The sequence below is a fragment of the Rattus norvegicus genome, chromosome 5, assembly GCF_021556685.1.
Source record: "Rattus norvegicus strain SHRSP/BbbUtx chromosome 5, alternate assembly SHRSP_T2T, whole genome shotgun sequence".
Classification (NCBI taxonomy): Eukaryota; Metazoa; Chordata; class Mammalia; order Rodentia; family Muridae; genus Rattus; species Rattus norvegicus.
This window is the reverse complement of record NC_141538.1, coordinates 8,926,807-8,945,000: the sequence shown is the minus strand read 5'-3', so window position 1 is coordinate 8,945,000 and position 18,194 is coordinate 8,926,807. Positions and strand designations below refer to the sequence as shown.

General features: G+C 38.9%; 1 protein-coding gene across 2 annotated transcripts in view; it reads left to right on the top strand.

Moving 5' to 3' along the window:
* The window catches only part of Kcnb2 (potassium voltage-gated channel subfamily B member 2), a 464,270-nt gene that overhangs the window by 323,763 nt on the left and 122,313 nt on the right, over positions 1-18,194 (top strand).

Below are 18,194 nucleotides of genomic sequence, written 5' to 3'. Positions count from 1 at the left end.
AAGCTCTTAGCAACAATTTGTCCTCATTGTACTAACTCTGTTGAGGACTCTACTCAAAGCATCACAAAACTAAAATCCACTTATCACTAATGCAATTATAATTTTAAACCTATTTTCATTTGTCTTGGTCCTACAAGATAAGGTCTGGAGACCATGAGGAAAGAACCAAGTGCTTAATAAATATTTGTTGACTAAATGGGGTAGAGTATTTTTATGTACTGGATCTGTGTGGCCCATTAAGTTAGCTTATCCAGCAACAACCAAATAGCCTTCAAATAGGGTAAGTTACATTTAAGTGCCTAGTTCTATGCTATGATGTAAAGGCAGTATTCCACCCCCATGTGATTTCTCTTCTCTAAGACAAATATTTCATGACCAATTTCTTCCCAATGTATAGAAATTAGTTCTTGCTTCCAAATAAATCTTATTTCCCTAGTGGTAGGATGACATTTGCAAATTAAAATTAAAGTGAATGCAAAAAGGTATGTGGGATTTGGAGTAATGCAGCTGGCCTCCTGAAGAACACCATTCAGAAAGCTATGTCTCCCTGGAGGACTTGTCCCTGATCATCCAAGACACCTGGTCCATCATGAGAGTGTGAAAAGGATCCAATACCATTCTGCAGGCTCTACTGAGTGGAAGCTGCTCTTTCTGCTGTCCTTTGACCATTGCTGACTGTCCCCTTTGACTGACATTCAAACTCCTTCTCTTGTTTAGATGAGACTGTATTTTCATTCAAGGTCATCCTTACACTACCAATGTCCTTAAGATGATAAGGATAGGTCCCTTATCATGATTGTGTATTATTGTCATAATAAAGCGATTCACAGACTACAGACTCAAGTCCTTTATTGCCCAGGAGTTTTGTTTTGTAGGAAACCAAACTCCCATGGCTTACATATGCTAAGCAAATGTATCCAGGGTTTTTATTGGAACTATCCAAAAGTTATCCACAATGCTTTTCTGCATCGATTAGATAGACTTCCATGACAAGAGAGTGGTATTTCTCAGAAGTTTGGGTGCTGGATATCAAGCAATGGCAGAAAGACAGCATGTGTGTGCCCTTATCACCCCAGCGTTAGGTCCACAGACACTTTAATCTAAGATGATGGGGACAGGAGAAGGCCATAGCATCAGCATGTCAGGTGTGAAGGAATAAGTCACAACCTAATTGGCCTCATAGCTATCATGGCTGTCAAGCTGAAACACAAAAGTAAAGGGAACAATGTCATCTTCCCATGAAGAGACATGTTCGAACCATATTTACATAAGCTCTCACACCTCCCCTCTCCTTCCCCCCCTCTCTTCTTTTACTTGTTCCACCCCTCCCTCGTCTTTTGGTTGTTTTTCCTCCTTGAGACAGAGCTTCATTATGTCGTTCTGGCTATCCTTGCACTCATTATATAGAACAGGCTGGCCTCAAACTCACAGGTATCTTCCTGCCTCTGCCTGTTGAGTGCTAGGATTATGCATGAAAGTCTGTATATACACACGTGTGCAATTTCTAGGCTTGAAAGTAAAATGATGCTATCTGGTGCTGGATAGAGGAGCCTTATTTTTTATTATGGCAGCTCGTTATTTTTGTAACATAGTGATTTGGTTGAACACAATAAAGTACAGTAGTAACTGATCTCCCCTTCTTCCTGGATGAGTGAGGAGATGATTAAATGTTGATGTCAGCATCCTTGAGCATATTCAGATGAGCTTCTGCTTCTGTTGAAAAGGATGCTGTGTTTGATTGTGGTCCGAAGCTTTGAAGCACTACTTGGCATCTCCTTCCTTGGAGGTCTCACTGTTTAAACATAACAGATTTGATAGCTTGTTGGTAAGGTGAGGTCCAGCTTGTCTCCACTAGGTCATCTTCATGTGAATCCGGTGGTTATACGGTTTTGTTCTAGGGATATTTCATTTTTTTAATAACGGTTTTAGCTGACATTCATGGAGAGAATGAATCCTTAGAACTGTGCCACTAGTGAAAGGAAATCCTGTCTAAAGTATGTTTCTTTACAAAGCTGTGTCACACCATCATTTGGGCCCTCTGCTGGAAAAGTAGAATCAAGTCTCAAATAATGCCTTTTAAATTGTATCCTCTAGTATTATAGATGTAGGACAGTACTGTATCATACCTCTGTGGATGTAAAATAGCTTGCACCTGCTTTATGATACGTAGTAGTGACCGTGCTTTATCAGAGCTGTTTTTAATGATGTTGCTCAGAATGTTTTCTTTCCAGATGATGATTGAGAAGCTAATTTAAAAAAAAATGGTGCCAGGTACCACAAGAGTAACAGAACTGTGCTGTTTTCTCGGGTTTTGTTTTTTTACTTTTTTTTTTAATGGAGTGTGCTGGATGTCTCTACAGTTTTGTTCAGATGACTGCAGAACCTGGAAAAGCGGTTGCTGCTGTTGATGCATAACACACTGCTATTATTGGTCTTTTTATATAAATATAAATATATATATACAGATATATAATTTGAATTTTTTGAAACTTTAGCTGTGCTGTCAACTTTGGAAAAAAGTATCCCCGTTTACTGTGTTGAGTTGGCACTGTACAGAAATTAACAGCCATATTGGTCTAGAAATGTTGAACTTAAGTTTTTTCCATTTGTACAGGGGTAACACACTGTATTAAATATGTAAGGTCTTATCTACGTGGGTTTGATTACAAAAACTAATAAAGTATTCTCTAAATTTAAAAAAAAAAGAAAGTCTGTATATACATGTTTAGAAGTCAACACATGCAAATATGTGTATACATGTTTAGAAGTAAACACCGGGTGTCTTCACAATGCCTTTTCACCTTTCTTTTTAAGACAGAGTCTCTTATTTAGCCTAGAGGTAACTGCTTTAGATAAAATGGCTGACCAGCAAGTGTGCAGATCCACCTTCCCAGCTCTTGGGTTATACACTTAAGTTCTTACTACACCGGGCTTATTGGATGGATGATGAGGACCCAAGCTCAAGTCCTCATGCTTGTACACCAACCACTTCAACAATGAAGTTGTCCTTCAACAATGGAATCATCTTCCCTGCCTCATTCTGAAGCTAAATACGTTTGTTTTACTTCCCAAATTTTCATGGTATTATTTTAAAACATTTCATCCATTTGGAATTTGTTCTGAGAAAAAAAGTGGATCCAACAGTTTTCATCCACATGGTTCACCCCACTGTCCAAAAGAATAACATAGACCTCTAGGTGATTAGCTCCAATCAGTGCTATTTTTTAACCTTTACTATTCATTTATCTGTTTGGTCTTGTGGATAGACCACATAGATTTTACTGTTAAGACCTTAAAATCCACCTGTTTTAAGTATTCTCTTCACTTCCTAGCTATCCTTCATATACATATACATATGTGTGTAGGTATATATGTATATGTATATATGCTATAACCACATAGATATGTAATATATATGTACATAGATATAACATATATATAGTTTATATATATTAACTTCAAAATCATCTACTTTAGATCACGTTGTCTTTATAAATTCCCTTAGGGAGAGATGACAACTATTTTTAGTTGCCTCCTATTCTGATCCAAAAAGTAAAATGTTTCTTCTTTTGTATCTTACTTTGTAGTCTTCAAAATGCTGACAAGTTGGTAAGGTTTCAACATTACTTGCTAAGTTTTGTCTTGAAATTGTATTCTCAATAGAGTCTCCGTCTCATTACACCTTCTAACTTGCATTTCTATAAAGGATTGTGGACCTTTCTTAATTGAGTTTGTGTCTTACTGATTTTTCTCATTCTTTGCATGTACTTTTTGCCAGCTCTCCCGAGTTTCTCCGGTAAACACTCTTGTCTAATTACTGAGGAATGATACTAATAGATTCACCTCCTTTGTAATGTTTGTACTTCTGATTTCTTTCATTTTCTTCAGTTTTGTTAAAATGTAGTGCTCCCAGCAGGTATCCTATTTCCACTCTAACACAAAGAGGGATCTACTCTTGTTTCTCCATAATTTTGATGTCATTTAGTGATGATATAGATTGCAGATAAAAGGATAAATAGCAGAATGGACAGATGGATGTATGTATGAATGGATGGATGGGTGGATGATGATGGGTATATGAAGACATTTTACTATTTTAAAGAACACCTATCAACTACTACTTGAATTGGCATTTTTAATTACCAATAGCTGATGTATTTAGACTACTCATTCTATGAAAAGGGTAATATGGGATTGGCGTGTGTGTGTGTGTGTGTGTGTGTGTGTGTGTGTGTGCGCGCGCGCGCGCGCTAATGTAATTTCAGTCAATATAGAACTTAGTATCATTACATTCTTGTATTTCAGAAATAGGTACTTGATCCTGTTTGGTTTCGTTTGCTATTAAGGTGTTTGCAGACCCTTCTTGTTATGATTTTACATGGATTTTCACCTTGAACACATGAGCTCTATGGGCCTCTAGTTTTCTTCTTTGTGTTGTATATTTCAGATTCTGTCATCCATATTGTATAGAAACCATGAATAATTGGGAAGGCTTCTTTTATTTTGTGTTTTGGCAAAGAATAAATGACAGGGAAATCAAATGTCTTTTAATGTGACAATCAGGATCCCAAAAGGTCACTTGGAGACACAGAAATGAATGAGATCACCTCTGGCTTGAAGAAACCTAATTTCTAGTGTGGGCGTTAAACATGTTGGTAACATATTACACAAATGAACAAGAAGTTTGTATAGTGGAAGAATGCAGGAAATACTGTGACAATACCAGAAATAAAAATTAAAAAGCTTAGCAGTGCGCTAAACTCTACCAGTGTTAGCATTACTGTGAGACCAAAAAACAAAAGCCCAAACTGAAACTTGAGAATCCCTGTCCCGCAGATTTGCTGTAGCCCTAGGAGCCTAAAGCTTTGTGTACATTAGTGACAGCTAAGTGTTAAAATGCAGCTTCCCACTGGAGATGTCAAATCCCCACTGATAGTCATACCAGAAAGCAATGATTTATGATCATTCGCTCTCGAAGATGATTTTCATAGAGAAAAGAAAAGAATAGGCACTGTAATGTTCCCAGATTTATGAAAATGACAATAATGAGGAGACTGGAAAGAATAATGATTATAACGTCCCCAGATTCACAAAATTGAAAATGAGGATCTCCCAGAAGAGAAATAACAGATTGTCCATGGTAAAATTTTCCAATATTTTTCTGGCTTTTCCTAGGATGCATTAAGCAATGATTAGATTACCTTTTCTCTTATAAAGCCTCTCTCTCTCTCTCTCTCTCTCTCTCTCTCTCTCTCTCTCTCTCTCCCTCTCTCTCTCTCCCTTTCCCCCGCCCCCTTCTCTCCTCCCTGTCCTTTGCTGTCTAGTTCTTTTAGCGTCTACTTTCTGCTGCTCAATATTATATTTGTAATAATACAGCCGTGTTGGTATATGCTGATTCTATTCTCATCTCTGTATTGGATCATATTGTGATCAATAACACAGTTTTGTTTTTGGTTGGTTGGTTGGTTTAGAGGTTTTTTTGGATTTGTTTTGTTTCTTTGTTTTTCATCAATTCTTGTTTTGATTTTGGAGTTTAGTTTTTGCATTTGTGTTTGAGCTAGGCTCTTAGTAGGTGGTCTAGGCTCTCCTCAGACTTGACACCCTCCATCCATAGCCTGGAATTAGAAGTGATCACCACTACCATATCTAGCTTTTTATATATTAGATATATATTCTGATACTAAAGAGTTTATCTTTTGATGTAATTTTCATCTCGGAGGCTTACTGATGAGTAAGCTCACTCTTTCTAGTTTTTTCTGGACTCTGGCTGATTTAATCCAGCTATTCTGGCTCAAATTCCTCTCCGAGTTGACCGAGTCACTCCAGCTTCTCTCAGTTTCTCTAACTCTGGCAATTTGTTCTAATCTTCTGGATCCTTCTTATTCTCTGGCTTCACCTGCCTCTGCTGACCTGCACCACACTGCACACTCACTGCACGAACTCCCAACTGAATCTGTTCCTGCACTGCTCTTACATCGCTTCTCCTTCCTGTGCTGCTGCCGTGAGAGCTGGGTGTAACCTATCTGTGACTCATTCCATCAAGTCTTTCTCTGACTTATCCCTTTGACTACCCCTCGATTAGACATCATGTTCAAACATGGCTGCTTCCTTCTACCAGCTACCTTTACCTTAAAGCTGTGTACTAAGGGTGTGTCTATTTTCCAACCAGAAGTCTGTGTGTATACTATCTGGATCACACAGGCCTAGGTCTTCGGATGTGATCCCTTGCCAGAGCAGCCATGTTGCTAAATTAAAATTCTTCTACAAATGACCAATTAAATAATTGCTGTATTTGAGTCATTGTGAAGCCTGTGCTACTCATTATATTCATGTTTGTGAGTTCTCATTATCCTAATTATCCACAATATATCTAGAGATGAAATTGCAGGTCATCAGGCTCCAAAACAGTTTCCTGAAGTGACTGTGCTGATGTGCTTTACACCTAGCACTGTATTAAACTGTAACAGCCTTTATGCTTCATTGATGCTCCTTAATCTTCACCATTGTCATTTTAGCCATTCTGTATGTTAGTAGAGTACAAAACAAGCCCCTGGCTAATTTAGATTAAAGAGCTTATTTTTAATTAATTAATAAATAATGAAAGGAATCGAGAGTTCTTAAGTTGCCAAAAAAAAAAAATGTAATTCACTGAGAGGCTAAAATCACCCTATTGAGGGTGTTTGCATTTAGATTCATAGTGAACACTGAGGGGCTCACTCTTCTAGATTTTAATTATTTTCCTGTTCTCGTGTTGGCATTTTATTCGGCACACCATAGTTCTAGTAAATAACGTCTCTAAGGGTGTGGAATAATAATTGTTCCACATTAATTATTCACGGCAATGGACCAAAGAATAGGGCCTGAGCTACAGAGGAAACAGTGGGCTGAACTACAGTAATTACTAGGAAAATCAAAGAGGTCAGTGCTTGGTAAAGAGAGACAAAGTCCTTCAGAGCAAAGAAAATTATTGAATCTGGACAATGCTTTGTGGACTAGCAAGTGGCAAGCTGTGGAAAAGGAGTTGCAAAAACCTTCCTTTCAACTTGTAGGGCTTTTCCACCAACACTCAGGAACTAGTTAACAAAACCTACCCTGGTGAGGCTGATGGCCAGTTCTACCATGAGCTGCATTAAACTTAGAAGTGGGAACATTCTCCTTACAGTAACAATGAAGTTACAGTAACAATGAAGTTACAGTAACAATGAAGTTACAGTAACAATGAAGTTACAGTAACAATGAAGTTGCAGTAACAATGAAGTTGTTACAGTAACAATGAAGTTACAGTAACAATGAAGTTACAGTAACAATGAAGTTACAGTAACAATGAAGTTACAGTAACAATGAAGTTGTTACAGTAACAATGAAGTTGTTACAGTAACAATGAAGTTACAGTAACAATGAAGTTAGTTACAGTAACAATGAAGTTAAAATGCCATGGACTCTTTGAGGACTTGTGTTCACGAAACACTATTTCTTAGATAGTTTAAATTTTTAACTCAATATTCTACACAGAATATCTTAAAACATGTCCTTAAATTGGTACATATTTTGTTTATTCCCTCGCTATTAATTCCTAAAGATAACTTTTGTCTGTTCGGTTCTTTTGTTGTTTCACTGTGTAGCCCAGGCTGGCCTAGAGCTTTTAGTCTTCCTGTCTCAACCTCCTGAATGCTGAGCCCATAGGCATGTATCATCACACTTTTTAAAATAGAACGTCAGATCACATGCTGTTGCCCCTTAACTACCTCATGTCCTTATCACTGCAAGAGCTTTGTTTCTCTTCATCTGCTATGAAAATACAGGTGAAAAAAAGCAGGAATCATTAGCTATTGTTCTGGCGTATCTCCGTGGATTGCCATACTAGTAAAACCATATGATAAATATTTGTCACACAGTAGAAAAATGAACAAACCAGCACACATTAACTCTGAGTTAACATTTTCTTTAGTCATTCATTGATTAATTGACTGCCAAAACTTACCTTTCATATTATATGCTTTAAAGGGTCTATTAAATTTCTAAATTGAAAATTTAGCAGGAAGTAATTAACAGCATGAGAGAAAGTGTGGGAAGAATGTTCTTGAAGAAGGATGGGAGAGCATTCCCTAAAGCCCAGAGAGCAAACCTAGAAGTTGAAACCCTCATATGAAAAGCCTATGAAAGGGGCTGGAAAAATGGTTCAGAGGTTAAGAGCATTGTTTGCTCTTCCAGAGGAGGGTTCAGTTCTCAGCACCCACATGGTAGTTCACAGCTTTCTATAACTTCGGTGTGAGGGGGAACTGACACCCTCACACAAACATATATACAAGCAAAACACCAATGCACATTAAAAAAGGGAATTATCAAAAAGTTAGTAGAAAAAAAGAAAGACCCACAGGGAAATAGTGACATAATTAAAAAGGAGAAAGGTAATTAATTCATGTCAAAACTGCAGAAGATAGCACTAAAGCAAGAAAGAACGAAAAGTTAAGGTTAGATCACATGACGCTCAAGAAAAAGGACAACCATAGTGCGTTGCTTCGCTTCTTCTTAAAAGGGGGAACAAAAATATTCATAGGAGGGACTATGGAAAAGTTAAATTCATACTGAAGAAATTAAGAATTAAACCACTGTGAAAAAAAGGATCGGACAAATGTATGCAAAATACACTGAATAATGATACTCAGACTTGAGAAGCTAAGGACAGCTGCTTCTTGGATTTCAGCAGCTCCCTGAACCCTGGTCAGTCACAGAGCAGCTGGGATGTACAAGGAGGATTATTGTAACAAATTTACAATTTCCCTTTGGGTTGAGGGAACATTGAGGGACCATCTGAGCAGATAATGAAATAACTGTGAAAGTTCAGAGCCCGCTGAACAAAACAAAATATGTTTTGCCTGATTTATGCAAACTAAACATATTGTCAAGATTTCGAAGCAGTTAAGTCCAAAATATCCAACAAGTACAGCAGTGCATACTGGCCGCAGATGAAGCCAGTGGAACCCTCTTCAGGAAGTTTAATCAGACTGGTTATATTTTGTTATATGAAGTCACGAATAATGTCTTTTCCATAAGGAATCCCCTTCTCAGTGCATCTGAATCCAAAAGTCTTGTTTCTGGTCATGGAGCTTTCTCTCTAGAGGGTCTAAGGGACATCTTTATTTTTTAAACTTCTGTTAAAGATAAAAATCAGGTACTTTTTGATGCTCTTTTCCTCGTTCTAAAGAAACCAGGTCAGTGACAGCCTCAGCTGCTGTTTCTTCCACAAGTATCTCATCCTAAGGCCTCCAGCTGTGGATTTTGGAAGCCAAGTGGTTCAAACAGTTCTTTTTTTTTATTTTTTTTATTAACTTGAGGATTTCTTAAATACATTTCGAGTGTTATTCCCTTTCCCAGTATCCAGGCAAACATCCCCCTCCCCCCTCCCCTTCCTTATGGGTGTTCCCCTCCCAACCCTCCCCCCATTGCCGCCCTCCCCCCACCACTCTAGTTCACTGGGGGTTCAGTCTTAGCAGGACCCAGGGCTTCCCCTTCCACTGGTGCTCTTACTAGGATATTCATTGCTACCTATGAGGTCAGAGTCCAGGGTCAGTCCATGTATAGTCTTTAGGTAGTGGCTTAGTCCCTGGAAGCTCTGGTTGCTTGGCATTGTTGTACATATGGGGTCTCGAGCCACTTCAAGCTCTTCCAGTTCTTTCTCTGATTCCTTCAACGGGGACCTATTCTCAGTTCAGTGGTTTGCTGCTGGCATTCGCCTCTGTATTTGCTGTATTCTGGCTGTGTCTCTCAGGAGCGATCTACATCCGGCTCCTGTCGGTCTGCACTTCTTTGCTTCATCCATCTTGTCTAATTGGGTGGCTGTATATGTATGGGCCACATGTGGGGCAGGCTCTGAATGGGTGTTCCTTCAGTCTCTGTTTTAATCTTTGCCTCTCTCTTCCCTACCAAGGGTATTCTTGTTCCCCTTTTAAAGAAGGAGTGAAGCATTCACATTTTGATCATCCGTCTTGAGTTTCATTTGTTCTAGGCATCTAGGGTAATTCAAGCATTTGGGCTAATAGCCACTTATCAATGAGTGCATACCATGTATGTCTTTCTGTGATTGGGTTAGCTCACTCAGGATGATGTTTTCCAGTTCCAACCATTTGCCTACGAATTTCATAAAGTCGTTGTTTTTGATAACTGAGTAATATTCCATTGTGTAGATGTACCACATTTTCTGTATCCATTCCTCTGTTGAAGGGCATCTGGGTTCTTTCCAGCTTCTGGCTATTATAAATAAGGCTGCGATGAACATAGTGGAGCACGTGTCTTTTTTATAAGTTGGGGCATCTTTTGGGTATATGCCCAAGACAGGTATAGCTGGATCCTCAGGCAGTTCAATGTCCAATTTTCTGAGGATCCTCCAAACTGATTTCCAGAATGGTTGTACCAGTCTGCAATCCCACCAACAATGGAGGAGTGTTCCTCTTTCTCCACATCCTCGCCAGCACCTGCTGTCCCCTGAGTTTTTGATCTTAGCCATTCTCACTGGTGTGAGGTGAAATCTCAGGGTTGTTTTGATTTGCATTTCCCTTATGACTAAAGATGTTGAACATTTCTTTAGGTGTTTGTCAGCCATTCGGCATTCCTCAGTTGTGAATTCTTTGTTTAGCTCTGAACCTCATTTTTTAATAGGGTTATTTGTTTCGCTGTGGTCTAACTTCTTGAGTTCTTTGTATATTTTGGATATAAGGCCTCTATCTGTTGTAGGATTGGTAAAGATCTTTTCCCAATCTGTTGGTTGCCGTTTTGTCCTAACCACAGTGTCCTTTGCCTTACAGAAGCTTTGCAGTTTTATGAGATCCCATTTGTCGATTCTTGATCTTAGAGCGTGAGCCATTGGTATTTTGTTTAGGAAATTTTTTCCAGTGCCCATGTGTTCCAGATGCTTCCCTAGTTTTTCTTCTATTAGTGTGAGTGTGTCTGGTTTGATGTGGAGGTCCTTGATCCACTTGGACTTAAGCTTTGTACAGGGTGATAAGCATGGATCGATCTGCATTCTTCTACATGTTGACCTCCAGTTGAACCAGCACCATTTGCTGAAAATGCTATCTTTTTTCCATTGGATGGTTTTGGCTCCTTTGTCAAAAATCAAGTGACCGTAGGTGTGTGGGTTCATTTCTGGGTCTTCAATTCTGTTCCATTGGTCTATCTGTCTGTCTCTGTACCAATACCATGCAGTTTTTATCACTATTGCTCTGTAATACTGCTTGAGTTCAGGGATAGTGATTCCCCTGAAGTCCTTTTATTGTTGAGGATAGCTTTAGCTATCCTGGGTTTTTTGTTATTCCAGATGAATTTGCAAATTGTTCTAACTCTGTGAAGAATTGGATTGGTATTTTGATGGGGGTTGCATTGAATCTGTAGATTGCTTTTGGTAAAATGGCCATTTTTACTATATTAATCCTGCCAATCCATGAGCATGGGAGATCTTTCCATCTTCTGAGGTCTTCTTCAATTTCCTTCTTCAGTGTCTTGAAGTTCTTATTGTACAGATCTTTTACTTGCTTGGTTAAAGTCACACCGAGGTACTTTATATTATTTGGGTCTATAATGAAGGGTGTCGTTTCCCTAATTTCTTTCTCGGCTTGTTTCTCTTTTGTGTAGAGGAAGGCTACTGATTTATTTGAATTAATTTTATACCCAGCCACTTTGCTGAAGTTGTTTATCAGCTTTAGTAGTTCTCTGGTGGAACTTTTGGGATCACTTAATTATACTATCATATCATCTCCAAATAGTGATATTTTGACTTGTTCTTTTCCGATCTGTATCCCCTTCACCTCCTTTTGTTGTCTGATTGCTCTGGCTAGGACTTCAAGAACTATATTGAATAAGTAGGGAGAGAGTGGGCAGCCTTGTCTAGTCCCTGATTTTAGTGGGATTGCTTCAAGTTTCTCTCCATCTAGTTTAATGTTAGCAACTGGTTTGCTGTATATGCCTTATACTATGTTTAGGTATGGGCCTTGAATTCCTATTCTTTCCAGGACTTTTATCATGAAGGGGTGTTGAATTTTGTCAAATGCTTTCTCAGCATCTAATGAAATGATCATGTGGTTTTATTCTTTCAGTTTGTTTATATAATGGATCATGTTGATGGTTTTCCGTATATTAAACCATCCCTGCATGCCTGGGATGAAGCCTACTTGATCATGGTGGATGATTGTTTTGATGTGCTCTTGAATTCGGTTTGCCAGAATTTTGTTGAGTATTTTTGCGTCAATATTCATAAGGGAAATTGGTCTGAAGTTCTCTTTCTTTGTTGTGTCTTTGTGTGGTTTAGGTATAAGAGTAATTGTGGCTTCGTAGAAGGAATTCGGTAGTGCTCCATCTGTTTCAATTTTGTGGAATAGTTTGGATAATATTGGTATGAGGTCTTCTATGAAGGTCTGATAGAATTCTGCACTAAACCCGTCTGGACCTGGGCTCTTTTTGGTTGGGAGACCTTTAATGACTGCTTCTGTTTCCTTAGGAGTTATGGGGTTGTTTAACTGGTTTATCTGTTCCTGATTTAACTTCGGTACCTGGTATCTGTCTAGGAAATTGTCCATTTCCTGCAGATTTTCAAGTTTTGTTGAATATAGGCTTTTATAGTAAGATCTGATGATTTTTTGAATTTCCTCTGAATCTGTAGTTATGTCTCCCTTTTCATTTCTGATTTTGTTAATTTGGACACACTCTCTGTGTCCTCTCGTTAGTCTGGCTAAGGGTTTATCTATCTTGTTGATTTTCTCAAAGAACCAACTTTTGGTTCTATTGATTGTTTCTATGGTCCTTTTTGTTTCTACTTGGTTAATTTCAGCTCTGAGTTTGATTATTTCCTGCCTTCTACTCCTCCTGGGTGTATTTGCTTCTTTTTGTTCTAGAGCTTTTAGGTGTGCTGTCAAGCTGCTGACATATGCTCTTTCCTGTTTCTTTCTGCAGGCACTCAGCGCTATGAATTTTCCTCTTAGCACAGCTTTCATTGTGTCCCATAAGTTTGGGTATGTTGTACCTTCATTTTCATTAAATTCTAAAAAGTCTTTTTTTTTTTTTTATTAACTTGAGTATTTCTTATATACATTTCGAGTGTTATTCCCTTTCCCGGTTTCCGGGCAAACATCCCCCTCCCCCCTCCCCTTCCTTATGGGTGTTCCCCTCCCAACCCTCCCACCATTGCCGCCCTCCCCCCATAGACTAGTTCACTGGGGGTTCAGTCTTAGCAGGACCCAGGGCTTCCCCTTCCACTGGTGCTCTTACTAGGATATTCATTGCTACCTATGGGGTCAGAGTCCAAGGTCAGTCCATGTATAGTCTTTAGGTAGTGGCTTAGTCCCTGGAAGCTCTGGTTGCTTGGCATTGTTGTATTTTTGGGGTCTCGAGCCCCTTCAAGCTCTTCCAGTTCTTTCTCTGATTCCTTCAATAGGGGACCTATTCTCAGTTCAGTGGTTTGCTGCTGGCATTCGCCTCTGTATTTGCTGTATTCTGGCTGTGTCTCTCAGGAGCGATCTACATCCGGCTCCTGTCGGTCTGCACTTCTTTGCTTCATCCATCTAGTCCAATTGGGTGGCTGTATATGTATGGGCCAAATGTGGGACAGGCTCTGAATGGGTGTTCCTTCAGTCTCTGTTTTAATCTTTGCCTCTCCCTTCCCTGCCAAGGGTATTCTTTTTCCTCATTTAAAGAAGGAGTGAAGCATTCACATTTTGATCATCCGTCTTGAGTTTCGTTTGTTCTAGGGATCTAGGGTAATTCAAGCATTTGGGCTAATAGCCACTTATCAATGAGTGCATACCATGTATGTCTTTCTGTGATTGGGTTAGTTCACTCAGGATGATATTTTCCAGTTCCAACCATTTGCCTACGAATTTCATAAACTCGTTGTTTTTGATAGCTGAGTAGTATTCCATTGTGTAGATGTACCACATTTTCTGTATCCATTCCTCTGTTGAAGGGCATCTGGGTTCTTTCCATTTTCTGGCTATTATAAATAAGGCTGCGATGAACATAGTGGAGCACGTGTCTCTTTTATATGTTGAGGCATCTTTTGGGTATATGCCCAAGAGAGGTATAGCTGGATCCTCAGGCAGTTCAATGTCCAATTTTCTGAGGAACCTCCAGACTGATTTCCAGAATGGTTTTACCAGTCTGCAATCCCACCAACAATGGAGGAGTGTTCCTCTTTCTCCACAACCTCGCCAGCATCTGCTGTCACCTGAGTTTTTGATCTTAGCCAATCGCACTGGTGTGAGGTGAAATCTCAGGGTTGTTTTGATTTGCATTTCCCTTATGACTAAAGATGGTGAACATTTCTTTAGGTGTTTCTCAGCCATTCGGCATTCCTCAGCTGTGAATTCTTTGTTTAGCTCTGAACCCCATTTTTTAATAGGGTTATTTGTTTCCCTGCGGTCTAACTTCTTGAGTTCTTTGTATATTTTGGATATAAGGCCTCTATCTGTTGTAGGATTGGTAAAGATCTTTTCCCAATCTGTTGGTTGCCGTTTTGTCCTAACCACAGTGTCCTTTGCCTTACAGAAGCTTTGCAGTTTTATGAGATCCCATTTGTCGATTCTTGATCTTAGAGCGTGAGCCATTGGTATTTTGTTTAGGAAATTTTTTCCAGTGCCCATGTGTTCCAGATGCTTCCCTAGTTTTTCTTCTATTAGTGTGAGTGTGTCTGGTTTGATGTGGAGGTCCTTGATCCACTTGGACTTAAGCTTTGTACAGGGTGATAAGCATGGATCGATCTGCATTCTTCTACATGTTGACCTCCAGTTGAACCAGCACCATTTGCTGAAAATGCTATCTTTTTTCCATTGGATGGTTTTGGCTCCTTTGTCAAAAATCAAGTGACCGTAGGTGTGTGGGTTCATTTCTGGGTCTTCAATTCTGTTCCATTGGTCTATCTGTCTGTCTCTGTACCAATACCATGCAGTTTTTATCACTATTGCTCTGTAATACTGCTTGAGTTCAGGGATAGTGATTCCCCTGAAGTCCTTTTATTGTTGAGGATAGCTTTAGCTATCCTGGGTTTTTTGTTATTCCAGATGAATTTGCAAATTGTTCTAACTCTGTGAAGAATTGGATTGGTATTTTGATGGGGGTTGCATTGAATCTGTAGATTGCTTTTGGTAAAATGGCCATTTTTACTATATTAATCCTGCCAATCCATGAGCATGGGAGATCTTTCCATCTTCTGAGGTCTTCTTCAATTTCCTTCTTCAGTGTCTTGAAGTTCTTATTGTACAGATCTTTTACTTGCTTGGTTAAAGTCACACCGAGGTACTTTATATTATTTGGGTCTATAATGAAGGGTGTCGTTTCCCTAATTTCTTTCTCGGCTTGTTTCTCTTTTGTGTAGAGGAAGGCTACTGATTTATTTGAATTAATTTTATACCCAGCCACTTTGCTGAAGTTGTTTATCAGCTTTAGTAGTTCTCTGGTGGAACTTTTGGGATCACTTAATTATACTATCATATCATCTCCAAATAGTGATATTTTGACTTGTTCTTTTCCGATCTGTATCCCCTTCACCTCCTTTTGTTGTCTGATTGCTCTGGCTAGGACTTCAAGAACTATATTGAATAAGTAGGGAGAGAGTGGGCAGCCTTGTCTAGTCCCTGATTTTAGTGGGATTGCTTCAAGTTTCTCTCCATCTAGTTTAATGTTAGCAACTGGTTTGCTGTATATGCCTTATACTATGTTTAGGTATGGGCCTTGAATTCCTATTCTTTCCAGGACTTTTATCATGAAGGGGTGTTGAATTTTGTCAAATGCTTTCTCAGCATCTAATGAAATGATCATGTGGTTTTATTCTTTCAGTTTGTTTATATAATGGATCATGTTGATGGTTTTCCGTATATTAAACCATCCCTGCATGCCTGGGATGAAGCCTACTTGATCATGGTGGATGATTGTTTTGATGTGCTCTTGAATTCGGTTTGCCAGAATTTTGTTGAGTATTTTTGCGTCAATATTCATAAGGGAAATTGGTCTGAAGTTCTCTTTCTTTGTTGTGTCTTTGTGTGGTTTAGGTATAAGAGTAATTGTGGCTTCGTAGAAGGAATTCGGTAGTGCTCCATCTGTTTCAATTTTGTGGAATAGTTTGGATAATATTGGTATGAGGTCTTCTATGAAGGTCTGATAGAATTCTGCACTAAACCCGTCTGGACCTGGGCTCTTTTTGGTTGGGAGACCTTTAATGACTGCTTCTGTTTCCTTAGGAGTTATGGGGTTGTTTAACTGGTTTATCTGTTCCTGATTTAACTTCGGTACCTGGTATCTGTCTAGGAAATTGTCCATTTCCTGCAGATTTTCAAGTTTTGTTGAATATAGGCTTTTATAGTAAGATCTGATGATTTTTTGAATTTCCTCTGAATCTGTAGTTATGTCTCCCTTTTCATTTCTGATTTTGTTAATTTGGACACACTCTCTGTGTCCTCTCGTTAGTCTGGCTAAGGGTTTATCTATCTTGTTGATTTTCTCAAAGAACCAACTTTTGGTTCTATTGATTGTTTCTATGGTCCTTTTTGTTTCTACTTGGTTAATTTCAGCTCTGAGTTTGATTATTTCCTGCCTTCTACTCCTCCTGGGTGTATTTGCTTCTTTTTGTTCTAGAGCTTTTAGGTGTGCTGTCAAGCTGCTGACATATGCTCTTTCCTGTTTCTTTCTGCAGGCACTCAGCGCTATGAATTTTCCTCTTAGCACAGCTTTCATTGTGTCCCATAAGTTTGGGTATGTTGTACCTTCATTTTCATTAAATTCTAAAAAGTCTTTAATTTCTTGCTTTATTTCTTCCTTCACCAGGTTATCATTGAGTAGAGCATTGTTCAATTTCCACGTATATGTGGGCATTCTTCCCTTATTGTTATTGAAGACTAGTTTTAGGCCGTGGTGGTCCAATAGCACGCATGGGATTATTTCTATCTTTCTGTACCTGTTGAGGCCCGTTTTTTGACCAATTATATGGTCAATTTTGGAGAAAGTACCATGAGGAGCTGAGAAGAAGGTATATCCTTTTGCTTTAGGATAGAATGTTCTATAAATGTCCGTTAAGTCCATTTGGCTCATGACTTCTCTTAGTCTGTCTATGTCTCTGTTTAATTTCTGTTTCCATGATCTGTCCATTGATGAGAGTGGGGTGTTGAAATCTCCTACCATTATTGTGTGAGGTGCAATGTGTGTTTTGCGCTTCAGTAAGGTTTCTTTTATGTATGTAGGTGCCCTTGTATTTGGGGCATAGATATTTAGGATTGAGAGTTCATCTTGGTGGATTTTTCCTTTGATGAATATGAAGTGTCCTTCCTTATCTTTTTTGATGACTTTTAGTTGGAAATTGATTTTATTTGATATTAGAATGGCTACTCCAGCTTGCTTCTTCTGACCATTTGCTTGGAAAGTTGTTTTCCAGCCTTTCACTCTGAGGTAGTGTCTGTCTTTGTCTCTGAGGTGTGTTTCCTGTAGGCAGCAGAATGCAGGGTCCTCGTTGCGTATCCAGTTCGTTAATCTATGTCTTTTTATTGGGGAGTTGAGGCCATTGATGTTGAGAGATATTAAGGAATAGTGATTATTGCTTCCTGTTATATTCATATTTGGATGTGAGGTTATGTTTGTGTGCTTTTCTTCTCTTTGTTTTGTTGCCAAGACGATTAGTTTCTTGCTTCTTCTAGGGTATAGCTTGCCTCCTTATGTTGGGCTTTACCATTTATTATCCTTTGTAGTGCTGGATTTGTAGAAAGATATTGTATAAATTTGGTTTTGTCATGGAATATCTTGGTTTCTCCATCTATGTTAATTGAGAGTTTTGCAGGATACTGTAACCTGGGCTGGCATTTGTGTTCTCTTAGGGTCTGTATGACATCAGTCCAGGATCTTCTGGCCTTCATAGTTTCTGGCGAAAAGTCTGGTGTGATTCTGATAGGTCTGCCTTTATATGTTACTTGACCTTTTTCCCTTACTGCTTTTAATATTCTTTCTTTATTTTGTGAGTTTGGTGTTTTGACTATTCTGTGACGGGAGGTGTTTCTTTTCTGGTCCAATCTATTTGGGGTTCTGTAGGCTTCTTGTATGCCTATGGGTATCTCTTTTTTTAGATTAGGGAAGTTTTCTTCTATGATTTTGTTGAAGATATTTACTGGTCCTTTGAGCTGGGAGTCTTCGCTCTCTTCTATACCTATTATCCTTAGGTTTGATCTTCT